The sequence below is a fragment of the Lichenostomus cassidix genome, chromosome 5 (genome assembly GCF_008360975.1).
Source record: "Lichenostomus cassidix isolate B80296 chromosome 5, HeHo_3.0, whole genome shotgun sequence".
Taxonomy (NCBI): Eukaryota; Metazoa; Chordata; class Aves; order Passeriformes; family Meliphagidae; genus Lichenostomus; species Lichenostomus cassidix.
In genome coordinates this window covers 28,449,369-28,476,563 of record NC_139486.1, presented here as the reverse complement: position 1 = coordinate 28,476,563, position 27,195 = coordinate 28,449,369, and the positions used below count along the sequence as shown (strand labels likewise).

Genomic DNA, 27,195 nt, shown 5'->3' with positions numbered 1-27,195 from the left:
ATATTAAATATTTTGTTACCTAAAGATGAAGGAGCATACTAAGAGCCTTGACTGCTTTTAAATTAACATATTCACGTATACTTAAAATCTGATTTTTATTTTAAGTATCAGGCAATACTGAAATTCAACACTGTGGTAGAAGAGCCACAGGAAAAAAAGAGTAAGAAACACCCTTTTTTTTTCTCTATCAAAATATGTTATTTAAAAATAATTAAAATTAGGATTAAGACATGTCAATCAGTATTTCAAGACATATCAGCTTATTAATCCTTGACATAAAATATAAATTTATAATGTTTACACCCTTAACAGCAAGTTATAAAAGTCTCCCAATCAAATGCACCTTTTTTAAGAGGAAGCTTTTTAAAATATTTCTGTGACTTCTTACAGCATCTTTTCAAGAAATCAACTTCAAAATACCAATAATTTTATTTTCCAAATGCTCTATCAGAAAAGGGAGTTTGAATGACATGAGCAAAAGTCACCACAGCAAACAAAACTTGGTTCCTTCCTTAGCTCCTTTTTCTTTTTCCTACTTGGCTCCCTCCCGCTTTTACAAACATCGCCTGTGGTTTCTGCGTAAAGCAATCCAACTCAAAGAAAATGCTCTGGGGAGTCTTTACAAGGTAGTATTAATTGTCTCCTAAATGATGAGATGTGAGGTGAACTGATCAATGCAGCTAATGCAAGTGTTCTCTAGGTCTGCAGACAACACACTGAAACAAAACACAGATCAGGTTACTGGAGAGCTACCGGAGCCTCATTCAGAAAGCACTTAACAGGGATGACTTCTGTCATAACACTTGAATGGAAAACAGTCAATGCTAAATAGGAATTTCGTTAGACCTGACACTAAGTGGCTAAAGGGTATTTTGCAATCTGTGTTATTTTAGAAGGTGCAGCATAATAAAAATATGCCGTATGTCATACTCCAGAACAAACGTGCTACATTTCAGTATGTATAAACCAGGAAGCAGTAGCAGGAATCACTGCTCCATGAAAAAAGAAAATTGTGCAAAAACACATTTCACACAGAGTTAAAGTTTTAAATTGCACATTTGCTTTGATCATTATGTGCACACAAAAAAAAAATCAAAAATTAAAAAAAGTGTGGAGAAATTGTACTCCCATACAGTTTGGAATTGTCCTAATCTTTTGAAGTGATGTTGTCATATTCCCTCACAACTGTAATAGCTTTCTACTCAAATGCTAGAGTACAATAATTTACAAGAACTTCGCAAAAGAAAAACTGACAGCTACATGACCAACCTGTATAGCAAAAATAAGCCTATGAATCCTAAAGCTGATGAAACTTTTTTCATTTTAAGAGCTTTTAGGCTCCATTTGTGTATGAATTAAAATGTCAGATTGCTTATAATTTTCAGTTGTTTAACAGTTTTATCCAATCCCTTTTTCACATTTCTGTGAACAAAAGCTCAGCCATCTATATATATATACTTTTTGTCACATGATTGTCAAAACATGTATTTAAAACACCAATCTAATTTTTGAAATAGTTGACCTAAAGAAAATCAAATTATCAAATAATCACTGCTTTATTTATGTTGTGTAAGCACAACCAATATAAAATTATTCTCTTTTTAAAAATCATTTACAATTCAATTAGGTGCTAAGGTCATGTATTCTATACTGTCTTTTATGTATGAAGATATAAGACATATACAAGAGAAAATTAAGTTTGACACAGAAAATGGCCAAATGTAGAGGAGGTGATAATCATCATCCCTGTACATTAAATAAAGCCAGAAAAAAAGTTTTTATATATGTTCAATAATAACAAAATCCATGGCAGAAATTTGCATGTGGCTATAAATTGGAAAAAAACCTATCTAAAAACATGCTGCTGATGTTGCTACAATCATATTTTTTTCCCTAAGCAACGCAAGTAAATTATTTTTCAACCAGTGCAATGTCTCATCTTTCCCCTCTTATTAGAATGCAAATTCAATTTTCCTGTGTGGTTTTAACGTTTTCATACCAAGTAAGAGGCAGAATCTAACGCACAAAAAAGTGAAAAATTTATTTTTAAAACCATCACAAAAAAAGGAAATCTTTATCTGTTTTTTTCATTAATTTTGTTTAACTTACAGGGGGGTAATTTTTGGGCCCTTTTTTTTTCATGGCATTATAGAAAATATTTCTTTTTCTATGCAGTTCCATAGGAAAGGGAAAAGTGAAACCATTAGCAGGTCTCACAAAATTTACAGGAAAATAAATAAAAATGTGTTTTGATATCTAATAAATTGGGACTAAAATGTAAACAGGTTAGTAACAATTTTATTTTAATAATTCATTTTTCCTTCTACCGCATTTAACTACCTAAAATTTTGTTTCTGGCAAATATCCTTGGACACTACACTAATTTTGTCAAGAACTTCAAAAAAACAGACCATGAGCTTTTTCTCTGAGAAAGTTATTTACTTATTAGACAACTGGTACAGTTTTTAAAGCAACCATTAGAATAAATGGTAGGAGATGCAACAGGGCAAATGAACCTGATGCTTTTGATGTAGTAGTTCTGTACTTAACTGGCACATCATTGTATATGGTTGCCATTAAAATTTAAAATGCTTGCTTAAAGACTCTGATTCAATGTCAGTGAAGTTCTTCTGTACTCACAGAAATGCTCACTAAATGTTAAATGTGCTTCTGTATTTCAGGAAAATAAAAAACATTTCTCAGCTGAAATGTTTTGGGGAACACATGATAACTTTCAGAAATGTCTGGCTCTATATGACTCTATAAACTTTATGCTGGGCTTTTATGTCAGTCTTGAAGAGAATTTGAAAACTTAAAAAGCACAAGGCAATAGCAGCCCAGGGTAATCCCAGTGCATCAACTAATTAAATCTCCTTGTGTTTTTCCAGTGTACCATGCCAATTTCTTTGATACTAAAAGGGAGAACCTGCAAGAGGAGCCAAAGCTAAAACCTGAACTAAATGAAAGCTGCCTGACAGTGTCTCATCAGCTGATTTACATTAAGCTTTTTATTTGACAACTCCCAGTACAGCAGTCTACTAAACCCAGTGTCCCATACATGTATTTTTGTGACCCATGACCAACTGGCTGGTGGAGAGGGATTCTGTATAACACCACACAGACTGAGTCAGCCAAAAACTGACCTTGCAAACCCCTTAGGTAAAATAGGACTGTGCTTTGACACAACTCCTGAGCAAACCAAAAATTATCAGTAACTTGCTTGACATGAAATTCTGATAAACTCTTCCTTGGATATAATATTTCCACTCTATGATTGCATAAAACCCCAGAAAATGAAAGTCAGACAATAAAAATGTTTTTTATTCAAATGCATTAAAAGTATCTCACAACACCTTAGATATAAAAAACCTCTGCCATATAAATGATAAAATGTACAGTCTTAAATGCAACACATAAGAACATCCCACAGATGTGTGAAATGTTACAGAAATCTCAACAAGACAGTTTTCTCATTCAGTTCTTGTTTCTCTCCTATCCTTTTTTTCTTTGTTTCTTGACAGAGAATTAACTGGTCTTAACATAGAGTCTGTACCCACATTCCTCACTGACAGAAAGACATCTCTCAAAGCAAAGCCTGGTGATCTCACAGACTTCCCAAACTGAAAGGGGAAACAAGGGCTGGTAGAAGTTCCAGGGCATTGATATTCTGCTCTTGTTTCTATCCAGACAAATTAATTTTGGAACTGCTTGCACAGAACACTCACACAAATAAGGGTGTGTTCACAGGAAGACTTACTACCCTTAGCAGAACTCATTTTGATAACACATATTTTAGACATGAGATATTGACAGCCATGCACATATATGTGCACATCCATATTCATACCCACACATATACCAATTTGTTTTACTGCAACTGAATAAGTGTTGCCCTTCACTAGAATTCAGAGATTGAAATGGATTAAGTTTAAAAATTCTGCAAAATTTATTGAATACATGAATCATCAGAGCTGTTAGAAAACTTCAAGTTTGCAATCCATTGTGATTTGGTCACAAGACTGAATTACATGAATCCAGGTTTATCACAGTCATGACTAAAGAAATAGATTATTCCCATGTGAGAGAGAAAGCATGGAAATAAAAAAATTTGAACCTCATAATTATTAAAGGCTTAGGAGAGATGATGAGTCATCCTACAAAGCAAACAGTCCCTTGAATATAAATCATTTCGTTATGTATCAACTAAGCATCTGATGATGATTTCCCAGAAATTCAGTTACATAAAAAGAGATGAAAAATTACTATTACTCTACTGTCATGTGTAAGCCACAGGATTAAAACTATTTCTCTTTCTTTAGGAATTATTCATTAGAAAATTAAAATTCCACTGCAAAAGGTGGTAAATTTCTCCAAAACCAAAGGAAAAGGCCAGAGATTGTTTATTTTCTATGTTTTTATGTAGGAGTGTTACTTAGATGAGGAATGCTTAGAGAGAAAGTATGTGTGCAAATTAATGTCCAAATAGCTGCAATGAAAGTGAACATACCCTAATTATGCTTTGGAAAAGCATTTTCTGGAAAGTGAAGGCTCTGGAAATAGGAAAGGCCTCAAACCATGGACAGAAACACCATATTTTTATTCATTTTATTTGCAGAAATGTCTGTCTTAATATATTATTTGTAAAATTATCTATAAGAAATGAACTACTGTTTAACCAAACAAAACCCATCTGATTGGTTCCATCATAACATTTACAACGAGGAAAAGAAAAGGAATATAAAACATAGAATTTAAATAAAATGCAAAATAATTAAATTTAATCATTGCTATTTGCATGTTCCACCTATTAAAAAAAATCACATGAGTTAGGGTTCCCAAATTGCATGGTATTCTCTGCTAACAAAAAGAAATCTGCTTTGATTTTTCTTCTTAACAGTCATAATATGGTTGACAGACTTCATCTCCTTCTGAAAAAAATCAGAAGCATATTGGGCTCACCATTATGATACTTTCTAATAATGGAATATAACAATTTGATTATTCATGTATTTTTTTAGATTACCCATACCTGGAATATTGCACAGAGGTACTATTTTTTCCCTACCAGCAAGCATCTAAATAAATAAACATTTAATAAAAATCCAGTAGTGAAATTTTATGAAAATGTCAAAGTCTATGATAAGTAAAGCTTTCAAAATTATTATAAACCAAGCACACACAATACTAGCAACAAGACCATATCTGCTGGACAAAAAGAAAAAAACCCTGACCTTATTTTTATAAGAGCACTACAGAATAGAAAGAAAAAAAATAGAATGTTTTTTTTAATGTATCTGGAATGGATTTTCTTATTAACAAAAGAACGTGAGATTATTTTTTCATGCAAAGTAATGTTCAGTTGACAATTACTGCTTTTATACTATGCTATAGTAATATGAACCTTCGTTCATACCTCCTGTTCAATGCCTCCTACACATACAATTACCAAACCAAAGGGAAAAAAACACCCATTTAAACAGTAAAATATATACTCTGAGAAATTGCAGGAACTGATACATCTTATAATTTAGAGTGATAACAGTTGAAATCACCAAGGGCGCTTTTCTCCTTAAAATATTTCTCGTGTTCCATAGTTTAAAAGCCTGTGAAAAACTTTGGAAAATCCTCCTGGATAAGCTCAGCTGCTCAAGAAATCAAATCACATAATGCTATCATTGTTATTTACTTGTTTAGAGGAAGCAAACACCAAACCTCAGGTAAATGAGCTATACTCAAAGTTTGGATTAGAAATTCTATTAAAATCTTTTTGACCACATGTATAGTTTTTCATACACATCTCAAGTAAAAACGAACAGTGATCAGGGGAATATGATTTTTCAAGAGTATGCTTATTACTATTGAATGGTTTTTAAGTTGAGTCATGATCCTGCAAGAAATCACCTTTATCTACAGGGTTCGAGACAAACGTAATTCCACATAGGAATAAAATGTAAAGAAACATGCTATAGCAACTGTATCATTAGAACTATTCTACATAATAGTCCAGAAATATGAGGAGACAAGGATACATACACCTTTTGCTTCCAGACTGAGAAGAATGTTGCATCAAAACCAGGATGAGCTCCCATTGTGACGCAGTCACTACAGCACACTACAAGTGGCAATAGGCCCTACAAACACATACCAATTTTTCTATCTAGCTCCCTTTTTTCATCTCCAAATGCTAGTCTAATTCCATGTTCTGCTCATAGTAGATTTTACATGTTTTTTTAATTAAATCCATAGCTCCCCAGCAGCAGACTCTCTTTCAGGGTTTATATGGTAAGAAGATAGGAAGAGTTTTTCTGATTTCTTTTCAAACATTCAGTATGTCACACTTATTTTTCTTTGCCTTCCTAGCTTCTTCTGATTGGCTTATATAAACCTTTTTATAGCATGTCCTGTTGATTTTACTATGAATGGCATTTATCTCTCCATAAATTTAGTTTTCTAGAATTTATGCACTGAGTCCAGGTTAGCTGATTAAGAAAGACAGGGACGTCCATGAACAGTGCACTCCATCTACCTTTAGATGGAATCACCTCACAAAGATAAGAAGTTCTCACTCTTAATTATACAAAGAACTTTAAGTATTAGTTCAGATTAGATGGAGGGCTCTTTAAAGGCTCATTACATGCACACACAACACAACACCGTTTTCCAGAGACAGTTACAACGCAAATAGTGAATTACTCTTATTACTAAAGCCATAATAATTACATTATTATAAAATAATTACATTAAAAACATTACCTGGGTGTAGGAATGAAGCATTACATAAAATGATTTTGGTGCAGTAAGAGGTAAACTGAAGGGTAATAAAGAGATATTTTCCCCCCAAAAAAATGTCACACTCATTTCCACCCACCAGAAGATTTATATATATATTCATAAATATTTTGTCATATAATATGTCTACAATTAAAAGGAGTAGAAAATGTTATGTAGGCAGAACTGTTTCTAAATAGAACTTTTTCACAACTTTTTGCACCAGATGACAGTTGCTCTTTCTATATTTTTATAGCTACACATTCTTTTCTCCTAAGCAGTCAAAAATTCCTGCTTCACAGGTATTTGCTGAACTATTTTCATTCTTGTACAAAATTACTTTTGAAATAGTCAAGGAAGATATAATGGCCCCGGGATGTTCAGTACGAATGAGAATCAGATGAAGTGAACAAAAGATCTCCTGCCAGTACTGATAGAGCCAGACAGGAGCCTTTTATAAGGCCAGGCATTTTGTCAGTATTTTCAACTATTCTAAAGAATAATGTAATAATTTAATGTTTATACAAATGGTGCAACATTTCAATGTATTTATAATTTTTATTATTGGATTTGAAGGAAGGAATCTGCATCTCAAAGTCCTCCAAGGCATAAGACTTTTTCCACTGCTACTTTTCAAAGGAGTCACCTCACGGGCTGGAATTTCCAATTAATCTGAGTAAGTTACTGATGCTCAGATACTCCTGCATGGTCCTGCTGTGCAGTAACACAAGACAAACTTCACAGAATTAAGAACCACAACGGTTCTTCTTCTCAATAGGCAACAAAAGACAAGCTCACCTGTAAAAATCAGACTCTCTACAGATACAAATACCCGTGAAACTGTCTCTCTATTTGCCTGAGAGCTCATTTTTATAGGATGGAAGCAGATTTATAAATGAAGAATGTGAACTTCAAGAATGGTACCTAATTGTGCTAAAAACCTGTATAAATTCTGTACCAGGAATGGCCCTATTCTCCACAATCTTTTGAGTCTGTTCCCTTCTCTAACACTAAACTAGGGATGCTCACAAAGCTTCTCTACTTCAGCAGCAGAGCAGCACTGAAGGAACATGTGTTTGGAATGGGAAGGAAGGAAGGAGGGTGCAGTCGCTATCCCTCTGCTCTTCCCTTTTTCTCCAACTCCAGAACTTCTTCCTTGATTCAGGAAAGAAGTTGAAGCCCAGCAACTCTGCTGAGGAGAGAGACAAATGTTGACAGCATTCCAAAGCTCCCATACCAGTTGGTACTACAGGATTTAGAGCCTTAGGGACAGGCACTCCTGCAGTAGGATCACACTGGCCAACACGAGTTGGATTATTAAAGAGCATTTATGCTCACAAAAACTTATGATCTCTTATCCCTAGAAATAACAGCATCAGAGTGGGTGGTAATCCTCTAATATGCTTCTTTAATATTATTGTGACAGGCTCATATGGCATCATTTATCCAAATAAAGTATAATTTTTCACATTCATTAGCAGCCCAATGAATGGCAGTAACGTACATTAAGCTGAACATGGGTGTGAAAATGCTCTAAAGCATTTATATGCCTGAGAGGGCCTGAGAACCCTTTGCCTATGCTTTTTTTTACCCCACCTATAGAGATAATGAATTTTCCTTGCCCTGAAAACTTAATTACTTGTGGAGTCTTTCAGATTTTCATTATTGACTAGCCATAGCTCACACGTCCCTTTTGGGGAAAAAAAAAAAATTAAAAAAAAGGAAATTTACCTTTGGATTGTGGAGAGAAGACTTAGAAAATGCTAATCTGTGGAAAAGGTGCAGTATTGATGGCTTGCTAAGATTTGGAATGTAACTTAAATGCTAAAAACATGAATTTTCAATAACAAATTTGAAGTGTCAGTAAACAGAGAAAAGTAGTTAAATTTTCACAATATGAAAATGTTCTACGGAAATAAATTGAATGGAGAACATAATTTTAAAAATTGTACATCCAAAGCACTAGCATTTGAAGATTGTAAATAACTCCTAAATAACACTACTTAACACAAAGGAGATGTCTAAATTGCCTAACAGGACAGTCGGACTGGAAACACCAAAAGTCAAGAAAAAAGCTGGAGAAGAAAAGGCACTAATCAAATAATTTACAAAGGCAGAATGCCTACCAGTTGGTAATGCATTTTGACTCATATATACACAAAATAAATATAACCGAAAATAAACACAGCTCAACTTTCTAAATTCAAATTTTTTAAATCAGAATAGTGATAGGATATAAGCATATCCATGTTTTATGCCTTTTTGGATACAGGTATTTGAAATATGTCTAGCACATGTTTCTGGGTGCAAGTACATACAAAGACATTAAAAAATGCTCTCTCAAGTGAAACAGATTCAACTACGAACAACTATAAATGAAGGGTTGTGTAATGCTTTAAGGCAAAAGCCTAGCATAAAGCATTTATTCTAGTCTAGAAATAAAAATGTTGCAGTAAGTAGTTTCTAATCACAAACAGAAACAAAAATAAACAAAGTGAAAACCATCCCCTGATATCTTGTAATTTTTGAGACGATATTTCACAGCTATACAATACAGAGCAATATTCTTTTCCAAAATGTTAATTTGTGCTTACTCAGAGCAAGGCACAGACTGAAAAAAGCTTTATTAATAAAACATATCCTCTGTTTTAAAAGTGTAGAGAATGCTCCTAATGCTGTTATTGACCAAGTGTATCAGAATTATGTCAGGTTTTACAAACTGCCTGTTTTTCTCCAAATCTAATTTTAAGTTTTTTTCCTTGAAACTAATAAACTAGTCCGAAATAGAAATTAAATCCCTATTCATTCTGAAATCTTTTTTAGCACTAAATAAACATGGAGAATTGTAAAATGTGTATCATCACTTAATAGTAGACTAATGCATCCTAAAATGGGAAAAATCCCAAATGCAGTAGAATCCTTATTCTTTGATCATTCATGAGATTTTGCTTTAAGTCAAGGAAATTGTTCTTGCCCATTTGAAAAAGAATTTACCATCCTAATTACATTTTTTTATCTTCTCACAAACCATTTAGTCCATGGACTGTTTACTCCTGCATGACACAAAAGGCACTTTTTAATTTTATTTCTTCTCTTAGGAAAAAGCAAGATCAGAATCATGACAAAAATAACATCAAAAAATCCAAGTAATTTCATGAAGCTGGAATTAATTAAGCCTATTTCCCTAAAGATTTGCATCTTTTTAAGGTAGGAAGATGCAGTCTCTGATAGAAGCTTTTCCCAAAGTTGTCTGGGGACTGCAAAAATAGGCATAAACAAATACCTTCCTTTAGTAAAGGATTTCATAGCATCATTCTCCAATCCACAGATGCCTATCTTTTAAATGCATGCAAGAATCTTATTATCTGAGAGGAGTTCATCTCTTTGCCAAATGCAGATCATGTTCATAAAGAGTCCAATGTTGTTTCACAAAAACATCAGGTGAGGTAATGCTCAGACCAAACAAATCAAATGTTTTGTTTAAAATCCTCCTAATAATCATTCAGAAGCAATAGTATATGCATATATTAATAAAAAAATCAAAATACCACTATTATGCATTTGTGTATTTAGTCCTTTTGTATGTTTTTGATAAACTAGGAATGGCACACTTTGAACTTTTCCTTTCAATGAACTGTGCAAACCTTCCTTACAGTCACAAATGGTGCCCTTAGAAATATGTTTACGAAACATAACACACATCTTTAAAAGAACTCTTGAAATTCTTAATTCCTACTGAATGCTGAGCAACCATACTGTATCAAGTACAAAAAATGGATATTTACTTCTACTGAATTTGCATTTCCTGCTCAGAACACATGGTGAAATTCTCTTGTGCGCCATGATACTTACATTCTGATATCAAGTTCACCCTGAATTGCATTCATGACAGTTATATTCAAATTGGAAAAATGATGAGATCATAATCATAGCCCTCAGTCCCTGCATTATTCCCAGCTTTTTGCACCACTGCTGAGAAAACATACTGCAGACTGTGGGGTTCTAGATATGGTCAAACGACTGAAACAACAGGAAAAATGTAGCAGGTAATAACTGAGGTACTTATGCATGTACGAAGGAAAGAAAAAATATTTAACAGATCAATAACAAATTGGACAAGAAAAGGAACAATGGGTGCTATTTTAGCTTGAAGAACTAAATTATAATATGCAAATGAGGTAAAATGGAAGTTTTCAAATATGAGATACGCGAAAAATATACCACATGACTGTTGATTATGAGGCAGCTAGTTATTTGGTACTTCTTAATTTCTACAGTGTTTTTCACTGCAGCATTTGGTGTAACACTGTTTTGTTTGCCTTAGTATCATGAATATTACATGCATTGTGCTCAGTTTTAGAAGATGAGCCTTTCTATATTTGTATGTTTCTTGTTAACATGCTATGGAATTCAAAACCTATGGGACTTTGGGACCTTAATTTAAGCCTGTGGCAATGAAGATGCAGCTGTTCATTTATAAGCAATCATCACAGCTACAGAAGTTTTAAAATTAAATTTGAAAAGCCACTTTCCCAAACTTTTAAAATTATTAAATTATAACAGAATCAGTGCTATTTTTTATGAGAATTATTTTTACTCATTAAGTTTTTTCCAAGTTTAAAATCAAACCAAAGCAATTTTACTTAGCATTCCACCTGAGCTTGAACCATGTTAGAATTGCAGATTAAGTATCAGTATTTGATAATTATTGTAATGTTTGCTCCTCACATACATAATTATGATATATCATCAACCATGACCCTCTCAAGAGTCTTTTGAAGTTGACATTATAAATTTTATTCTACATTTGCTCAGGTGCAATCCAACACTGTTAGGACAATTTATTTAAATGAAACTTCTCCTATCATTGAATCAAATAATTATAAAGTAGTGTTATTTATTGGTCTTATAGAAATGCCCTAAATAAATACATCTATTAACAAAGCAGATGACTTTTTCAACACATGAAATCTATATATCTGTTGACATCTACAGATATCAACATATTAAATGGTCAACACTGATCAAGGGTCTGGAGAATCTCTTTTACAGGGACAGGCTGAGGGAGCTCAGTTCAGCCTCGAGAAGAGATGAGGGGACCTCATCATGTGTGTAAGTATCTGAAAGGAGGGTATCAAGAGAATGGATCCAGGCTCTTCTCAGTGGTGCCAAGTTTTCAGACCAGAGGCAATAGGAAGAAATTGCTGCACAGAAAGTTGCACCTGAATGTGAGGAAACCTTCTTTATTGTGAGGGTGACTGTTCTGGAACAGATAGTCCTGAGAGGTTGTGGAGGCTCCCTCACTGGAGATATTCAAGAACCATCTGGATGCAATCCTGTGCCATGTGCCCTAGGATGACCCACTGTGATCTCTTCCAACCTGACTTACTCCATGATCCTGTGAAATTTAGTTTTCTAACTGACATGACAAGACAGCTGTGTACTGTTCTACGAGTCACTTTTTCAAATAGGATACTTTATTTTATAGGATTAGGACAGTAATCCAGGGTGCAAAGGGCTGATTATGATGGAATCCAGAAAGTCTCAGAATTAGTGCCAAAGTGAAATTCCTGTGGCTTAAGTCCAAAGTTGTGCTGTAAGAGGTGGCAGCACCTTAGAAAGCTTTGAAAGCAAGCTTTCGGGCACTGTCAAGACGACCAGTAGATACTAATGAAAGTAATATTTTCAGATGGCTGAGAGAAATAATATCACATTACCATGGCCCTCTTGCTTGATGGTAATAGGAAGTTTCCTTACGTGTGAGGCAGCTGAATTGTTTAATCCCTCTTTAATATTTGGTCCTGAGTACACCCTGGGAAAGAAAGGTTTCATCTCCAATGGAGACTATAAGGATCAACAAGATATTAGTCCTTCACAAATGCCCCAAAACTGTAAGACAAGAAACTTAGTTTCCTCTTTAATTCTTCCTCCTTTATCCCACAAAACTTTTCATTAAAAAAAAAATATCTATATATATTGGAAGGCAGTGTTTCTTAAAGCAAGGCAGGCCTCCCAAAAGACAATCACCCAGGTTTTGTGATTTTCCTACAAAGAAGTAGTTCTAGTTTCCTTTCCCTACAGATCTAGCCACTGACATGAAACTCTGCAGCAAAAATCCTCAAGGAACTGCAAGTAAAAATTACAAAGTTTTCCAAGGCAGACAGGCTTCTTTCAAATACAGTATCACCTTTTCCTCGCAGACACACAAGAGACTTCCTTCAGTAGCACCAGACACACATAAAATGCAAATAAATGTGAAAAGACTAGAAAGGAGAGTGGTATAAGCTGTTGGTTAAGAAAAATGGTACCATAAGGGTGCAACATCTAAAAGCATATGAATTAGGTTGCTGTAGATGCCAAAAACCCAGGTGGGTGAGAATTTCTCAAGTTGGGTAGGCAAGGATTTTCTATTCTTTTGTATTTTTCTCAGAAACCTCTCCTTTTTCTACCCTGCAGAAGCTCTCCACAGCAGTGGTCAAAATCAGAGAGAAATGCAACTGAAAAGACACCTATTTTTTTGTACATTTATTTCCAGTGATGAGCAATCACCAGTAGAACTGCTTTCTCACTATCAGCTAAGTAAAATATAAGCAGCATAAAAGATTTCCAAGTATGAAGACAGCATTAGGAGCTGGACACCTATGAGCTGTATTTCTTTATTTGTTATATCACAGCCTTTGGCACATACAGGTCAAAATTCAATTTATTAAAGATTATGTACCTCTCAAAATTTTAGCAAGACGCTATTTTGTTGTATTTCTTGGAGGTAGGTATTGCTCACTTTATTAAAAACTGTTTTGAACAGTATGTATTCAAAAGAAATCTAAGCTTAAAATTCATGTTTCAACTTTGTCTTTTCCTGATGTGTATGTAGAACCACACAGATATAAACTCTGAAAAATTTCTATTTTGGTTTTATTAACGTTAACATGAAAAACTTTAAATGCCACATACCCTGCACACTGATTTATGCAAGTCAGTTGCCTTCAGAGTCCTGGCTCATTGATGTAAATTCTGTTTTACCTAATCAATTTTATTATTTCGTCCTGTTAGAAGTGAGTTTCTTTCCAAGTTGACTCTAAATCAAATGTCTTAAAGGAAACCCCCTCAAGATAATTCCCTGATGCCACTACAAAGTGGTTATACTGGCAGCATGTAAATGACTAAATGCTGAGGCTCATTCCAGAAATTGTCAGACATCACCTGACTTCTGTCAGAGTGAAGGGCTTGGCAAGAAATTGCAACATACAGAAATTTCATGGGCTAGTGGCAATTAGAGGTCATTGTTCCCAACAAGATATTTGAACCCTGCTCAACTATCTAATATAGATCTACCTACAATGCAAGTCATGGAAAGCTATGAAATGTACATCTCAGATCTCCAAAGTGATAACCAATCAGAAAGGAGCCAAAAAAGATCTTCATGTGCTCTCTGGGTCTTTACATGAACATGCAAATCTGGCTTGAAATAATCAAGGTTGTTCTATCCATTAGTCAATAGCATCTTCTAAGTCAGTTGCTATTCAAATGTTTAAGGAGTAAGTTCTAAGTAGTGGTATGGCTGAACAGCCATGATTAAAAAAAAAAAGCAGCCTGCAGGAAATCCTCCAGAACTTAAAAAAGATCACCAATGAGACCAGCTGTTCTTTTGGGAAAAGTTCTGTATCTTTTTCATACACAAGACAGAGATATTTCACAAAAAATTCAACTGTATTCTAATCAAAAGCTAGAACACCCACAGACATCACTGCCCTAAGACAGCAAGGATTCAGAATAAACTTTTATGCTTACAGTATTTTTTACAATATGCAAGATAACATTAACTTTTCTAATCAACACTACAGTATCTCACCTAATAGGTCACCTGGAGGATATGGAAAAGTAGAGTGATTAACAGTTTGCTGATAATCCACCACAAAGGATTCAGACACATTTTTGGGCTTGGGTCTTTTCTTTTTCAGTATCAGAAAAAGAACACTATATTCTTTAGACCATGGAGGTTTATTAAAGCAAATGGATGTCAAAAAGAAAGCAGGCCTATCAAAAATAAAAAGGATGAATATAAGACATTCCTTTGTCCATGGGGAAAGAAAGTATTTTTATATAATTTTATATATTTTTTATAGAATTTACATTTGTATAAATACATACACACCTCTCTAGAAATATTTTGCAAGTAAAAAAAAGAGCTGCTGTCTACATTTCTTTAAATCTTTAACGTGAATGGCCTAGTAAGAAAAATATATGCAGAGACATAGAAGAAAAAAAAATCCAAAAACCCAATAACACATATTTGATACTGTTAATATCTCAAGTCTTTTCATATCAACCATCAGGCATTCTTGCAACTATCGCCCAGAATTCTTGCAACTACCACTACAGAGCTCCACTGCCATTTTCTCTGTCTAAGAAGTATTTAACATAACAACAAAAGGGCAAATCTAGAAGCAAAACAGCCCAGTAGCTGTCACTGCTCCTTCACTCTGCCTAAAATAAATAATTGGATAGGGCATGATTAAACAGAATTACGTTAACAAGTATCGTTTACATGCACATATTTTCATGCATATAAATAAGAGGCAATGCCATATCATCTCTGTCGGGAAGTCACCTTCATTTGCAAGGATGTGAATTTGAGCCACATAGCTCCTCAGTGGATCAAAATTAAAATGGAAGCAAATCAATTTTGTAATTATTAATATAATAGACAAGAACTAGGGTGGTGAGCCATCAATTCTAATTAAAGGCTGCAATTAAAGGATACTTCAATCAATCATCTCTCTGAAAGTATACTCTATTGATTGCTACATTAATTATTAAAATCATATTAAAATAAAATTCAGATTTAGTTATCTGCCAGCTACTTCATGATAATATTCTGAGTCTTATAACTAAATGAGTGACGTCATAACTAGAACTAAATTTTTTTTTTTTTTTTTCCCTGTAAAAAATCCTTAGAAAGGATACACAAGAATTTTACTTTCTGTCTCAGTCTGTTAACTCCCCATGGCAGCCCTTTAGGACTTGCTTTTCCTCCACCAGCATTTGTCAGAGTGCCAATTTGCATCTTATGTACTTCAAGTATATATACATATCAGACAATCTTAAATTAGGTATTTTAAGAACTTTTGACACAGGCAAAACCAAGACCTAGTTGTGTAAGTAATAGGGAGAAATGTTAAAATACAATCATAATTTTGCAGTTTGAACTGAAATAAAGGTAGATGAAAAGCAGAGATCATAGTTAATGGCAACAATGAGGTACTTGACTCAATCATGTTTTATATTCCTGTGAAGAAAAAGAATATAAATAAGAAAGTAGTTGAAAAGATAATGAAGATAATTGAATCTTGACCACAAAATTCAAGTTAAAGGTAGTCTCAGTTAAGAAAAACACAGAAATGATTGAAGTAAATAGACTGTAAGACACAAAAGAAGCCAAGCTATGGGTGTGGCAAGAATTGTGAAAAATTGGATCCCACCTTAGTCCTTGCATAAACATCTTTTTACTCTGGTATGATAAAATCATAAAAAGCTGCTTCCTGCATTTTTAAGTACATATCAGTATTCTCTCACACAGTTTCTCAGTATCTGCAGTAAGCTAACATAATGACAAGAGAATAATTTACAGTTGAAACTCTTGATTTCAACTGCACAAGTACAGTACTTAGTGTATCAACACAATTCCTTTGTTACCTTATCCAAACAACCCCTAAAGCATTATTTAAATGTTGCCTGAAATGAAAAGATTGCCAGATGCTTTCAAAGACCACAGCCCCTTGACTTTGAAAGATCTGAGCTACAAAGCTAAGACTATCTCCTTAAAATCTTGAATTTGTAAAAACCTGCTCCAAACTGTCAAATTCCACAGCTAATTTTCAAGTTGATAATTGTATCAGCAGGTGGCCAGGCTATAAAAATCTATGAAGTTACGATTGCTGCCCGCTGCTCTGCAACTATGGCCTGTAATCAGGAGGAAAAAAAAATTAGAAAACACAGGAAGGCAGGGAAGGAAGAAAAAGAAAGGAAAATTGCTGATAATAAAGCATCTTATTTTATTAATCCATTGCTTATGTTAACAGAAATGTAAGCATAACCAACCCCTAGAAGCTGAAAATTCCAGCTACTTCTTCAAAAATAAAGATCAAACTTTACAAAATAAAGTAAGGTTTTAACTAAAGAATTGAACTAAATATCTATCAATCAAACTTGCTTCTCTTAATTGTGTTCCACCAACCTTAGCTTCCTTTGAAAGTCAAGTAAGTAACAGCAGGTGATAGCAGCAGGTGAGAGGGAACAGGCGATGGCAGCAGGTGAGATTCACCATAGGTGTCGTGCAGTCTGGCTGAACGCAACAACACAGCCTTCAAAAAACCTGCTCTTGATTTAGACTCACTGGATTCAGTTTACTAAAACCACTACAAAGCCAGGAATTTTTCCATTGAGAATATAACTCTTCAGAGGGTAGAAGCTCCCTAAAATATCTTGGGAAATCAATGAACTATTTTCAACCTTTTTTACTAACCTTTTTTAAAAAAGTCCACATCTACATGGTGTTAATTCTTTATGATTACATGCACGTCATATCACCTAAACACATTTAACAAAGACAAATATAAAGAGTCCTGCAAAGGAAATTATCTATACAGATTTATGATTTCAGACAAAATATTTTACAATGAATATCAAAAATGTTGTTCCAGGTCACTTATCCTTTGAAATACCTATTTAGAAAATTTAGGCAGTAGTTGATGACAACTAACAACTCTTCTCAGAAAACTTCTTTTTTTTAAAATTATCATGAGTTATCAATGTTTACTAAAAATCACTAAAAATTAAGGAAATACAAGCATATGTAATATAGTTAATATTATAAAGACAACCACAATAATATATTGAAGTGTTTTGCAAGAACAAATGCACTGATATCAAGCTAGCTATTAAAATTCCTTGCCACTGTGAAGGAATGTTTGTACATTTATGTAAAAACAGCAAGCTCAAAAAATATCTTTAAAATAATTACCGGGAGGGGAAGAAAAGTATTACAATTAAGTAACAACTAAACAACTATTATCAATTTATGCAGCAGGACTATTCTGGTCCTCCATGTGCCTCAGACTACTCCAGGGACAGGATTTTAAGAGCAGTTACATTTGTACAGTAACTGATGCGTTCAGTTTTTCTCACAACAGTGATGAAAATGGCTCAGAGAGAGTTGTCGTGCTGAATGCAGTTAATCATCGAGGATTAGGCAAGCTGCCTTACAAAATTCTGGCTTTTCCTATCATATGAAATTACTTAAAAAAATTAAAACTATACAAAATCTGATTCCACCATTTATTGGCAGTCCTCAAAGTTGACTGACTTTGCCATGAGATGTAGGCACCTCCATGAAGCCCAAGGTTTATGATCTAATTGACCAGGAACAAAATCCACTTACCAAGTCTCACTGTAAATTTATACCCTCTGTATATGATGCTACTAATATTTTTACACCTCATTAAACAAAGCTTTTCTTTGTTTATTTTTTGGAGGTTTTTGGTTCAGGTTTTTTTTTGTTGTTGTTGCTGTTATTTTGGGGGGTTTTTTTAAGTTGTTTTTAGTTTTTTGGGTTTTTTTTTAGAGCTATTTCTAAAGATTCTAAAGTTTCTACAATAACATTATTTTTTTAAGAGACACCATCATTTGTTTGGTAAACCCATTATAAGCAGTGCCAGAGAAAGTATTGAAATCAGCAGTAATGATTCTTATATCTTTTTCTTTTTGCCTTTGAATAGCAATACAGTTTATGCTAGGAAATACTGCACATATTTGAGTATAATTCTTAATTTAAAAGCGGGTTTGTTATGTTACAATTAGTTTTAAAATCATTCACTTTTGGCAACAGTCTTTTAATAAGTTTACTTGCCAGAAATATATAAACTATTACTCTAGGGTCACTTTCGCAGCCCTCTTATTTGGATTCAATACTATTAATTTTATTTATATTGTGTTTCTTGTTCTCAGCCATGATATACAGTACCTGTCAATATTAAAGGACACACTGCTAGTTTTTTAGGTTATCTGCCATATCAATTCATAATATTCCATCTATTTTAACATCTATGTGCTAGTCTCTCCTAAAAATACCAGAATTTCCGATTAAAACACCAAAAGCACTTTACTAAAACAATTAACATTAAAATTTGTTTTTGAATGAAGATTTCACTGGATTGTTTTGATAGAAAATGAACATTTAAAGTTAGAAATAACTACATTTAAGGATAGAATAAAACCAGATCTTATACTATCATAAAACAGTATTTTTTGGTTTTGTCCTGATTATGTATAAATAATATCTCAGCTCTTGGCAAACAGACTGCTAGTGGTGGATTGTTGCACTATGGATGTGATAATCTGTATTCACTACTTTAAGTAGTGCAGTGAATGAAAACAGACACTGAGGAGAGCTTTACATTTTGAAGATTACTGCAAAAAATCAGAGCATTGATGAGTTTATTAATAATAAAATGCAAAAATCCACTAATTCAGCATGCAGGTGCAGACACTGAAGGTCCTGGCAGACATGTGTAAGGAGACTAAAACCGGACAAACAGCTAAATCAGTTATTACCCCAGTTGCACACAACCCCCTTCTGACAGATGCTGCTCCCCTGAAACAGAGGCATCTGATGAGATTAGAAATGAACTCCTGAACCTTCAGTTTTCAGCCTGACATGCCAGGATAAGCCAAAATTGGAAGTGGTTTACTGTAATATGCTGGGCTGAAACCTGTGGTAGTTCAGGAGTCGATTGCGGAGTGGATCACACATCCTGTCTTGAGGACAGAAGAGTCCATTGCCAGGGCTGCAGGCAGCAGCACCGTCAGAGGTGTGATCTGTGACTGTGAGCCACATGTCTCTCAGAGCTTTCACATGAAAGAAACATTATAAATACATATATAATCAGAGTAAACACTAAAAATATAAGAATTACCATAGCAGTTAAAACTACTGGTCTACCAAATCTGGTGCCCAGTTTCCACAGGTGGTTAGTTTCCAACATTTAAAAGGTAAGAATAATGAAACCCTACGTAAGGCATACATGAATTCCTATAAATTTTAATTTCATTTTTTTTACTATTGTTTGGCTAGCCAAGGTAGCTTAATTAGATCCCTCTCTACAGTCTTTTAAACATACATCATCTCACCAATAAAATATAAGCATTCTTTGATTTTAACACATATGGATATGAAAACAAAGGCTCTGGAGCTTTCTGGAAAAGTACTTAAGACCCAAATTATCATTTGTCAGGCATGCCAAGTCTCATCTACAAAACTTGAGCTAATGACAAATTTTGAAACACTCAGAATGAGATGACACTTTTTTAAGACTGTAGAGAGTAAAAAACCGTGTGCAAAAGCAGTGTACACAAGCAGAGGTAAAAGCTAAATTACAGAAGCTGTACTACAATGTTCCATTTAAGTAATTTTTTTTTTAATTTTCTATCCTTTTGGATTTTTTTTTTACAATAAACACAATAAATGCTGAGATTAAATAGTTTTTTAATTTAAGAAATATTATTCAAAGTCTGCTGCTGTGTACTTTGCTACCTTCTTTTATTCAAGCAGCTCTCGACTGCCATGTATTTTATTCTTACTTTAGCTTTGGAAAGCTTTAACCCTAGTATCTTAATTTATTCAGCCAACACTAAGAATTATATGTGAAACTGAAATTTCAGTAGGGTGAGAAATGTCTTTAAATCTTTGAACCACAAAAGTGTTTGTGAAATGAACATCAGGACCACTGACTGTAGATTCTGCTTACACTTTGTACACCAAGCAGAAGTTTGCCCGTAGCAAGTCATTTTTCAAAGCACATTGAATCTAAGTATGCCCTGACAAAGAAAGGGCTGCAAAGGGTCAGATTTTGTAGAAAAGCGTTTCAATGGTCTAAACAATGAATTCATTCCCTATCTGATATTATCTCCAAGCCTATTCAAATCAGTTAGCAGGTGTGAACTAACTACTATAGCATATGTTTCCTGTTGTGCTGCCTTTTGTTCTTTTTGACATTAACTATAGTATATAAACAATACGTGATTCGTACAGCCATTCATCCATTAACAAAAAAAAACCCAAAACCAAACCCTTACCCCCAACATTCTACAATTGCATTTAGTTTTAACATAATAGATAAAAACCTATATTTAATGGCCATGTATTTGTCCTGATTTTTGGTAATGGTTATTTTTGATCTCACAGAAATATGTCTGAGCAACTCTGTCACAAAAGAAAGCACAAATGCTAAAACCACCTAAAAATAGCTTCATTTTCACAGAAGTATGAATTGGTAGTTCTTAATCTAGTTGCATTCAATCAATCAGGTAGTTTTAGATCATATCAGTAAATTAAAGAAATGCAATCTGATTAGTGCAATATGCCCAAGTGATTCACAATGAACACAGATTTCATACATGCCCTACTTTCCTAGAACAGACCAAGGTATTAATTTCTTTTTAAAGGAACAGTGATTTTTTTTTTTTTCCAGGAGATAAATTTCCTTCTTAGAGATGTCGGGTTTATTTTTGTTTGTTTCGTTTTAAACAGAAATGGTTTTATTTGAATTGATATTATTTTCAGATGTCTCAGTGGAACTGAGAAGACAACCTTCACACTGTTTTTGAAAACAGGCCACATTCATGATAATTGTGGATTAAAAAGACTTGGTTTTAAGCACTGGGCTTCTGAATTGTTTCTGACCTTTAAGCTTCAACATCAGACTACACTGTAGAGTGACTCATACCAGCATTCTAAAAATATATATTGAACTTGAACATACAGAATTTTTGCCAATAATACCTAATTCACATATGTTTAAATTTATTTACTTTCCATATAAACTAGAGCTCTTTTCCACATCAACAGAGGATTAATTATCAATTGCTGCTCTGTTTTAATATCTAGCCAAATTCTAGTGTTCTGGTAAAGGACCTTTCTGCACTGATTTTATTAAGAGTGCAATTATTCCCAGTTTCTTTAGGGAAGGTCAAAAGCAGGTTCTGTTTAGCAGCATGACCAACAGCCTTTCTCTCCTCGCTCAAAAGAGGTGTCCCACTGAGAATATAAGAAAAACATGCTGAAAACCATAAAGCTGGTATCATTTGGCTCTATAGTTTCACAAGGGCATGGTCCACCTGAACCCTGTGTAAGTGAGAGGAATCCAGCTGTACCAAATTGAATGTACTTGTTATTATTTGGGGCAGAGAATAAGTGCAGAAACATTATCTAAATAAGTAATTTAGATGTATGTATCTGTCACTGATAAAGAATAATGCACGGGAGATGTTCTAATTCCGATGGTGATGAATAAAATGAAAAATAAGGGGATATTATACAGGAAAACTTGAAACTTCTGAAACTTTTATCAGATAGGATCCATAGTATCAATGTAAGTTTCTAAAACATTAAATCCTTGTCTAAGATAAAAAGCACTTAAAACGCCCACATATTATTTAAAGCTGAAATTTAGTATTTGAATGCAAAAACTTAAAGTTGTAATTCAATTTAAACCTGCACTGAGGTTTAATATTAAATAGAGATCACTTAATTGGGCTACATTGCAAATATCTATCCCAGCCCAAACAGCTTTTAGTAACTTTTAAGTTCCTCAAAGCAGTCATCTGGAAATAAAAAAAATAATAAAAAAAAAAAATAGTCAAATTCTCCAAGACATTATGAAAGGTATCACACCTGAACAAAAGTGAAAGTACATCAAGGTATAAAAGCTGCTTTTCCTTGGTTGATGCTGAAGATGTGACAAAGCCATCTCAGGTGAATTACTTCTCTGACAGCTCCAACCACCAAACTCAAAGACAGTTTTAAAATACCAAAATCAAGTTGCCTCATCAGAAGAGTTTTCCTTGTTCCATTTCACTTACTCCAGTTTATCAACCATTTTTCAATACTGTGAAGGACCACACTAGCATGATATCATGCTGTAAAAGGAGTAATATCATGATGAAATTAAATTTTTGAGAAGTAATTTTAGTAATGCAGAAGGAGCCTCAAAGAAAATAAAAACCCAACCAATTAATTTCCAAATATTAGCAATTTTGCTCATTCGTCATGCATATTCAAATGTAGATTAAAAGGAACCTCATCTAATCAGCTACATTATGCAACTTTATGCAACATGTGACTTTCTCACCTGCCTTTAGAGTCTAGGTAGATTTCCCAACTTTTGTTTAATTTTTGCAACTAGTAAGTAAAGGAATAGGTTGCCATATTCCTCATATTTTTCACTATGCCATATTAAATGAGTCAAGTGCCTAAGTCTGAATTCATTCCTTCGCAAAATATATTATTTTTATTATTTTTTTCATGTGATCACTACATTTTGAATTATTTTCAAGATGCAATGAAAATATTTTGAAATTAGAGTATTTTAAAGGTTTGGGTTTTTTTTTTGCTGCCATGAAAACAAAATACTGAAATCATAACACTACAATATATGAAAACCAGTTCTCTAATATTTTAGCATCATTGTTCAATAAACAGGTCACCACATAACTAAGTGTGAGTTTCTGGATAATTAAGCACATAACTACAAATTCTTTAGGGAGTGAAAAGAAAGCTCACTCTTGTTGTTAAATGGTTATTAGTTGTGCACTGAGGACAAGAAGTTAGTCAAAGCTAATTTCTTGGGGTTTAATGTCAGTACCTACTCAACTTTTAAACAGACATAAAATGTTTTAATTGTTCTTGTCCTTTTTCTTGAGAAAATTAAATCTATTTACTGAACTTTCAATAAAAGTACTATTAGGAGGATACAAACCCCTTTAATTAAAAAAGTAACACACTCCTTTAGAATGGTAAGACAAACACAGGTAATACTTCAGTTTTGCATACATGAGATGGTATTAAATCTTAGTTTAAAAATTAATTCTTTTTTGTTTCCATAATTAATTTTTTTCCAAACTTCTGTTTTAGTTATGTCATTCTATTCACATCACTTTGTGTCAAATCTGTTACCATCAAGCTAATTTATTTTATATTTATATATATTTAGAATAGTTATCTACTGTTTGGGCTCCAAGAGCTACTATTACTAGAGGCAGCAGACTGCTATCCATTAATATGGGTATGTAAGAACAACATTTTGTCCATGGACTTCACAGTTCTTTTCTGCCACTGTAGCAACTTAGTATTCAGCAGTGAAATCAGGGAAGTGTACAGAGTAGTTTCAAACTGTCTTGTCCTCACATCCTCAGCACTTACTCTGCTCCTCTCATATAAGAGAATTCTTTCCATCCCCTGCAGTCCTGCATCCCCCACTGCACTCTCTCAAGCTCCACAGTTTATTCTGAACATCACCTTCTCCAGGATCAGCTTTGAGCATTCAGTTTCTTCCTTCCCCATAGCACCTTCCTCTAATGGTGAGGATCTAAGGGCAGGGGAGAGAAAAAGAATCTCCCCAGTCCTTACCTCTCTGCCCAAAACCATGAACTCCTGCCAGCCATGAACAGATGTGGCAGGGGAAATTGTATTTTGCTGTAGCTGTAATGGTCTAAGGACACAGGTGGGCCAAGGGAAGAATTTTTTTTTAACCATTGGAGGAAATGGTATAGTTGGGAGGAAAAAGAAAGCAAAAGCAAGGCTAGAACAAAGTTTGCCCTGCTGCTTCCAGTAAACAAAGTAAAGTCTTTTTCATTCAGGTAGTTTTAGGACTGAACATCTGAACTGGAGAAAACTGGCTGAACTGCTATGTTTAAGTCCAGTCAGAGGGCAGTAAGTCATGGTGAATGAACCCAGGAATAGACACATTTTAATAAGGAAAACAAAAACACATTTTCTACATGTACATATCTGCCAAATTTCAAGCTCCTGCTCCTGAAAGTGTAATTGAAATGGAATATATCTTACTCAACAGCTGTATGGGTTTTTTTTACCCTCTCTATGAAACAGCTGTAACAAAGTAAAGAAAGTTGTCAAAAGATGCACTATATTCTCTATGTGCAAGGAAAGGAAAAATCATTCAAAGGGTCTAAAAAACGTGTAAATTATTTAGTCTTTGGGTATCATCAAGAAGTATTTTTCTGAAAGTGAATACTTCTAAGATAAAGTAAGAAACATGTAGCTTGATGGTTTGAATAAGGAACAACTAAACATTGAGATTGCCAAATATGCAAAGCAAAGTTTTAAATACATAAATATAGGCAGTTAAGAGCATGAAGAAAATCACATTCTTCACCACTGAAGCTGCACAAAGAAAATCTGTGCTAAGAGTCTTGATGTTTGGACATTACATAATTTGGGAGGATCGTTTAACTACAGAAGTTCAGTGACACACCTACAGGACTCTTTTCCCAGTATACACTCACTACATTGGAATGTTGCACATTGGCATGGACCTGGATTAAGTCCCTTGGATGTAACTTGAGTACAAGTAGCAATGTGCTTGCATTAATATATCAGCTCAGAAAGACTCATTAACCTTGTTAAACAAACATACTAAGTTGCAAGAATGTTTTTAATCAATATCAACAAGCATTCTTAAAGAGTAAATGCAGGTGCCTACAAGTCAATTAAGCTTGTTCATGTTACACACTCAGAAGACAAGTTGAGTAAGTGTATACTAGACTTCTCCTGTTTTCCAATCAGTGCTGATAAATGTACATTCAAATAAAGAATCATAGAATATCCTGAGCTGGAAGTAACCACAAGCATCATCAAAGTTCAAATCCTGGTCTGGCATAGGCCCACTTGAAGAACCACACCACGTATCTGAGAGCATTGTATAAATACTTCTTAAACTCTGTCAGGCTTGGTGCTGTGACCACTGCCCTGGGGAGCCTGTTCAGAGCCCAGCCACCCTCTGGGTGAAGAACCTTTTCATAATATCCAACCTAAACATCCTCTGACAGAACTTCAGGCCATTCCCTCAGGTCCTGTCACTGGTCAAGACAGAGAAGAGATCAGTGCCTGCTGCTACTCTTCCCCTCACAAGGAAGCTGTAGACATATCTGAGGTCTCCCCTCATCCTCCTGTACTCCAAGCTGAACAAGACAAGTGACCTCAGCCACTCCTCATATGGCTTCCCACCTAGATATACTTGGCAGGTATTTCTAAAAGTTACTTATGGTCAGTCAGAAAAACTGTAAGCAACTAAAAGCAGCACACTTAAATAGGCAGTGCTAAGCAGTCTTACTGCAAGTTACTGCTCCACCCATAATTAAAAAAGGAATCCTCCTCACAGTCTTCTGAAATTGTAGTCATTAATAGCTGCCAGGAAAATAAAACTGAATGCCTACCATTATTGAACCATGCATGATCCCCTGAAATTGCATAAAACATACCCTCTTGTTTAGGAGCAAGACCTGCACACCAAGTTGCTCCTACCCTAAACAAATCCATTTGTACTGAAGAGCAGGCTTGAGCTCTAAAGCACTCAAGATCTGTCAGTGTCACTGCTAATGATTTAAGAGGCCTAACAATGCTCAAATACTCCTCTGTCTTCAGAGATTAACACTTAATTTAGGGATTCATTTATCAATTTAGAGCATTTAAAGATTCTACTTTGAGAGAATCAGTATTTTTCAAATAATAGATATAATTGTAGAATTTCTTTGGGGTTGAATTTTCGTGACAAATTTAATGCAAAATTCCCTGAAAGTGTAAAACCAATAAATGCCTAATCTGTCATCTTAGATTCCAACATTTAGATTTTACTACTATTTATAATTTTCTGTGCAACTTCACTAAACGTGGCAAATGTCTTTAACTAATGAACTTTCTGTTGATTTCTTCAAATTTATCAGGTGTCCACTAATTGAGGACTGACTTACCTGATTGAATTACCAAACTGCATTTAAAATTGAGACACCACAAATGTGTGACCATCTCTGCATTTGCAAATATTTCAATATCTTTCTTGACAACAAAAGGCAAAATATGCAACCAAGATGTAAAAAGCTACCAAATAATGTGTAGATTTTACAAGTAGTAAGCAGCTCAATTCAGAACTCAGTTTCTAAAAGCCCACTTGTCACAATTCACAACTGCTCTAACATTTATGTTGATTTTACAGGAAAAGGAAATGACCTTCCCCCAGAAAGCCATGGCTTTTGCTCACAGCTATGTCCTCAGTATTGGCAAACGCCTCTTCCCATTCCAATTCTGCACTAAAATTTTTTTATCAGGGGTTTGTTAAATTTTTCTTAGACTGAGGTCGATAAAGAAACAGAGTAATGGATTATGGCAATTATGTTGTGATGTTGAGCAGAACTGAAATTTAATATTGCTAGATTTTTATACTGAATAAATACAAAAATATTTCAATATAGAAACATTTTCCATTTAAAGAACAATGTATTATTTTTCCAAATAAAATGATACACAGTACCTTTAGAACTATGTTCAAATGACTATTTTATAAATCAGTGGTGTAG

At 34.1% G+C, this 27,195-nt stretch overlaps 1 protein-coding gene across 2 annotated transcripts in view; it reads right to left on the bottom strand.

The window, feature by feature from the left end:
• The window catches only part of NOVA1 (NOVA alternative splicing regulator 1), a 149,020-nt gene that overhangs the window by 39,691 nt on the left and 82,134 nt on the right, over window positions 1-27,195 (bottom strand). The window lies entirely within an intron of this gene.